The sequence below is a fragment of the Cucurbita maxima genome, unplaced genomic scaffold (genome assembly GCF_002738345.1).
Source record: "Cucurbita maxima cultivar Rimu unplaced genomic scaffold, Cmax_1.0 Cma_Scf01272, whole genome shotgun sequence".
Classification (NCBI taxonomy): Eukaryota; Viridiplantae; Streptophyta; class Magnoliopsida; order Cucurbitales; family Cucurbitaceae; genus Cucurbita; species Cucurbita maxima.
In genome coordinates this window covers 1-5,803 of record NW_019273288.1, presented here as the reverse complement: position 1 = coordinate 5,803, position 5,803 = coordinate 1, and the positions used below count along the sequence as shown (strand labels likewise).

Genomic DNA, 5,803 nt, shown 5'->3' with positions numbered 1-5,803 from the left:
GTATAAACAAAAAGAAGATACGGATACACATACATTCTCGCATGGAAGAACCTAGCTGAACCAGATCAAGGGTCCTAACCTAGTTCGACTGATCTTCTTTGGCTAGCCCCCGCCACTTGTAATGAGGTCAACAAGTATGTGCTTTCTCTTTTCGTTTTCGAGATAGCGTACCAGCTCTTTCAGCTCATAGCAGTAGTATGAAAAGCGGAATCCTCATCCTGAATCGAGTCCACATTTCCATATGAATCGACATCGGCAAACCAAGGGCTTCTATTTTTTCTTTTACAAAAGCGAATTTAACAGTTTCGATAAAACAGACCTCTTTTAAAGAAGGAGTCGCTCTACCTTGATCACCGTGGACATACGCATCCCCCTCTTTAACTTTGCCTACCATGAAAAGGAAAGTTCCCTCACGATAGGCCCTCCCAGTTGTCGAACGTCTTTCGATCAATCGAGAGAGGTATAGAATAGTACAACAAACCAACAAGACAAGAATGGACTCATAAGATGGGCGGTCAGGGAATCGATTTCATTTGTGTTATCCGCCAAGGAAATGATCAAGGAATTCTCTATACACGGCTGAGATATGACCATAATGTTGCACATCCTGAATAAAGTACCGTAGCCAAGCGAAGCTTTTGAAAATGAAAGCGTGTATAACTCAGATCCATTTTCTCTTCGATTCGTAAACTTTAGATCTTATCTTAATTTCGTCTCCGGGTGACTGAGAGAGAATTTGGGCCTGGCGTGCAACCGGTTCGGTCAACAATAAGGTACAAAGCGGATTGATTAAATGGGCTTGAAGTTCCATTATCGTTAGGTCGAAGATCTCTACTAGGTTTAGTGCACTTTGGTAGTTGCGAATGTTTCCGTAATCGAATGTCTTTCTCATTTGACATTCTCTCTTACCAAGCACTCATACTCGCAAGGGTTGAGGAGACAGTCCGTGAGGTAATTGGGCTTCGAGATTGCGTATACACGAAAAGAGCTCGCTTTTGACTTTCTACCTCAGCGTTTTGTGCCCAGTTCTGGTTCAGGAAAGGGTCTGATCTCTTTCATTGGAGCACATTGATGCCGAAGGAGTCTTCGGAACCGGTGGAGAGGCTATGATGACTTCAGGCTATTCAAATAGCATGACTGATACCACAAAGAAAGGATATCTAAGTCACACTCGTGGAATTTCTTTTTCATAAACTTGCCTGATGATTGATAAGGTAAGGGATTTTAAAAGACAAAAGAATGACAATTCTATATGATAGAAAAGGAGAATTTTTTTTTCATGTGTGTGGCTCTTTGAAACTTCTTCTTGCATAATTCATTTTGATACAATATACTTGAGACCTCTCCTTTATAGGAGATCTATAGTTCTTAGTTGCTGTGCCTCAATAGATGAAATTTACATAAATTGTGCATGCATTTGCCACAAATTCCTTTGGGTTAGGCCTGATAATTATTTTAGTGCTTTTTTTCTTTCGGAGGGGCATTCCGAAAATCGAACTCGAAACCTCTTGCACCCAAAAGAAAAATCATTCCACTAAACCAACTATCCTTATTATGGTCTATATATTAAGTTTTTTATGTAATGTATCATCATTATTTCATTTATTTTCTTTGTAAATAAAATCCATGAGCAATAATCATTATTATATCTTTTAGATCTAGACCGCTGTTAAATTATTTACATAGGGTTTGCGGCAATTACTGTATTGAGAAGAAAATAGTGTAAGTTTTATTGAGAAGAAAATAGTGTAAGTTTTAGTTTGATAGTTCCATTTGAGACACATATCGTGAGTACACAAGTAAAGCAAATATCGAAAGTTAGGATTTGAGTAGGCATGCCTATTAAAAGTGGAAAAAATAAAATGATATTAAAAGAGCACCATCATTATAGTTTGAATTGTTTTCTTTGAGGAAGTCATCAAATTCTCTCACCACGCAGTATAACTACTAGATTTCTTTCTTTACTTACAATAAGTCCTCTCTCTATATGTGCTTGTGGGACATTACTCTCTTTTATCTATGAAAATGGCATAGCTATAATGATATAATAATCCTTATATAAGTATGTTTTCTTTTTCTCTCGTACCCACCTTATACATAACATGTTAAATTAATCCTTATATAAGTATGTTTTCTTTTTCTCTCGTACCCACCTTATACATAACATGTTAAATTAACTCATACTTAAAAAAATAATTTCTTTCTTTTGGAGATGCAGGGTATCGATCCCCGTACCTCTCACATGCTAAGCGAGCGCTCTACCATCTGAGCTACATCCCCACAATTTTTGCATCACAAAACCCTAAATTTTTCGTCATCAATAATAGTGAAAATGAAGAAATATTGCTACACAACAGGTCATGAATAAGGAAAAAATTGAAAAGAAACAATATTATTTCATAATAGATAGTCATATTTTTGGAGATGCAGGGTATCGATCCCTGTACCTCTCACATGCAAAGCGAGCGCTCTACCATTTGAGCTACATCCCCATGATTCTTATCTCCTAAAACCCTAAATGTTCCATCATCAATAATAGTGAAAATAAAAGAATATCAAAATATTAATAACAAATAGTAAGTTTTGGTGATGCGGGGCATCCATAATTGTGAAAATGAAAAAATATTATAACAAATTAAATACTTTCTTTTGGAGATGCAGGTTATCAATCTTCGTACAACTCGCATGCAAAGCGAGCGCTCTACCGTCTAAGCTACATCTTCACAATTTTTACGTCACAAAAACATAAATGTCTCCTTCATGATTTTTACGTCACAAAAACATAAATGTCTCGTCATGAATAATAGTGAAAATGAAAAAATATCGCTACTCATTATGTCATAAATAAGAAAAAATTGAATAGAAATAAAATAGTACATCATAGAATCCTAAATTTCCCATCATCAATAATAGTGAAAATGAAGAAAATGTAGAAATGCCGGGTATCGATCCCCATATCTCTTGCATGCAAAGCAAGCGCTCTACCATCTAAGTTGTATCCCCACAATTCTTACATCATAAAGTCCTAAGCATCTCGTCATCAGCAATAGTGAAAATGAAAAACTATCCCAGCTCATTATGTCCTAAATAAGAAAAAAATTGAAAAGATAAGAAAAAATTGAACATAAATAATATATTTAGTAATCGATTCAATTGAAGATGCAAGGTATTGATCCCCATACTTTCCACATGGGAAACGAACACCCTAAATGCCCCTAGATGCGAGGTATCGATCCCGGTACCTCTCGTATGCTAAGTCGTACCTCTCGCATGCTAAGCGAAGCTACATCCCTACAATTCTTGCATCACAAAACCCTAAATTTTTCATCATCAATAATAGTGAAAATGAACAAATATCGCTACTCAACATGTCATGAATAAGGAAAAATTGAAAAGAAGTAATTTTCAAAATAGTGACATGAAAAACTATCCCGGCTAATTATGTCGTAAATAAGAAAAAATTGAAAATAAATAATATATTTAGTGATTGATTCATTTTAGAGATGCAAGGTATCAACCCCGTAACTTTCCACATCAGAAGTGAGCGCTTTACTATCTGAGCTACATCCCCACAATTCGTACTACAATCTCATGAAGGGGCATTTTGAGAATCAAACTCGAGACCTCTCACACCCAAAGCAAGAATCATACCACTAGACCAAATGCCCTTGTTTTACCACTTGAAACGTATGTATGAAGCCTTAGGCCTATGTATTAAGGTCGTATTTTGTTGTATTGCAGGAAACACATGAAGTCCTTAGATGTAGGATGTGTCTGGGAGAATAAAGCCTTGGGATGGGATGTTAAGAAAGACTATGAGTATTAAGAGCATTATGGTTGTGAATGTTTGATTAATCCACCACACCTAAATGGTGTGAAAGTTATCTTATTTATAATCAAATAAATTACAAGGATATGGAAATAGTAATAAATGGAAATAACAATAAATGGAAAGATACCTATGATAATAACGCAAATATTAGATATTTGCCTTATAATAAAATATCAAATATAATATATATGGTAAACTATAATTTATTACTAAATATCCTTAACACCCCACCGCAAGCTAAGCTTCGGATTTAAACGAACGTGAAGCTTGAATCTGAAAAATTCAAAGAGGTTGAGAAACACTTTTCATGAAGATGCTAACAATCCGGTTCTTGGCCATCAAAAATTGCAGAGGGATCGCCGCTTAGCGGCGATGCTGCCTTAGCTTCGGCGAGAATATGTCTAACCCATGAAGAGGGATTGTCGCTTAGCGATGATGCTGCCTTGGCTCTGATGTGAATATTTCTAACCCCAAGAAGTAGAAGGGGAAACCTAGAGCAAGGGACAAAGACAATGTTGAAGCCGGAAGAGTCGCCACATTGGGCGAAGGAGCTAATTTTGGCGAGAAGAGTAGTCGGAAGAGTCGCCTCATCGGGCAAAGAAGCCAATTTTGGCAGGAAGGGCGGCGGCAACTTGGTTGGCGAATAGGTCAGTGCGGCACCCAGATTCCGAAGGTAAATCTCTGCAAAAGGTTGATAGGTTTAGGTTAGGGTTTATGTGAAGGATGAAGGTTGATTGAGAAGAAAATGAGAGAGACTATATTTGATATGAACCACATAGAATTGCAAAGAAACTTAGCCATTGGCTAAAGAAGAGCACAAATGCTTCTTTTACTACATTTTTCAAGTCCCTTACACATACAACATACATGGCTTTATATAGCCTCAAAATGAAACTACTAAAGTCATTCCAAGAGTTGTAACATTGATACTTAATGACCATAATTAACCATTATGTAATTGTAACCTATAGTAAATAAAGTCTTAAAATACATAAATGAAATACAATAACTCTAAATTGTAACCCACCCAAAATTTATAACAATCAAACTTCATTCTTCTTCAATGTGGCATGAATTGAAACATCTTTTGATAATTTTGACAACCTTTTCTTCATATCTTCATTGAAGTATATTGTATGATTGATGTCTTTTGGTTCATATCATGAGTGGTTAAAAAAATTTATTTATTATTTTAGTTTCATAAAGTTTGTAATGCTCAAATTGACTTCGTCTTCTGTGGAGATTTAAAGGATCGAGATTAAATCACCAGCACGAACTTTTTTTGTGGGGAGACTATAAATACCCACAAATTATTATGTAAAAACATATTTGTGATCAATGAAATTGATCTCTTAAGTTGAGAGGTCCCCCTTATAGAAATCTTAGCATATCTTTGTCGTTTTTAAGTTTCATGCAATTCTTGTGGTAGATTGCATCTGAGTTATTCAATCAAGCCTTGATCAATTTCAATTGTGAAGTGACTCAATTTCGAAAAAGGTTTCAAATCTTGCTTCTCACTCTTGGATCTCATAATCTAATTCTAGCTTTATATCTTGGTTTATCCAAATTTTGTATAAGAAGGTGTTAATTTCTTTAATACAAGGGTTCTTGCTTCTACAAAAGCTTGGCTCGTTGGGCTGAAGATTACGGTTGGTCTATCATCCTTCAACGGGATCTTCTATCCCCATGACTTGCTCTGATGCGGTCGTTCTTCTAACGCAGGTGACACATCCAGTTGTCGAGATTGGTAATGTGAGTTTTTAACCCATCCATTGAGGTTCTTGGAATGATTCTATAACTTATCATTTCCATGTTAGGAGTTGGATCATGGGTCTTGTGCGGAGGAATCCTTGCTTTACCGCCTCTTCGAGTTGAAGGAAGTGTCAAAAGGCTAGTTTTTTTTTCAATTTTATTGATTTGTTTGAGTGATTTTATTTGATTTTATTTCAATTTGTCAAACTCACTCGGGTG

The 5,803-nt window shown here is 35.9% G+C and overlaps 2 non-coding genes across 2 annotated transcripts; both read right to left on the bottom strand.

The window, feature by feature from the left end:
* Positions 1 to 2,207: 2,207 nt before the first annotated feature.
* TRNAA-AGC lies at positions 2,208 to 2,280 on the bottom strand. The gene has a single exon. It is a non-coding gene; the product is annotated as a tRNA-Ala (tRNA).
* A 139-nt stretch (positions 2,281 to 2,419) lies between these two features.
* TRNAA-UGC lies at positions 2,420 to 2,492 on the bottom strand. The gene has a single exon. It is a non-coding gene; the product is annotated as a tRNA-Ala (tRNA).
* Between the last annotated feature and the right edge of the window lie 3,311 nt (positions 2,493 to 5,803).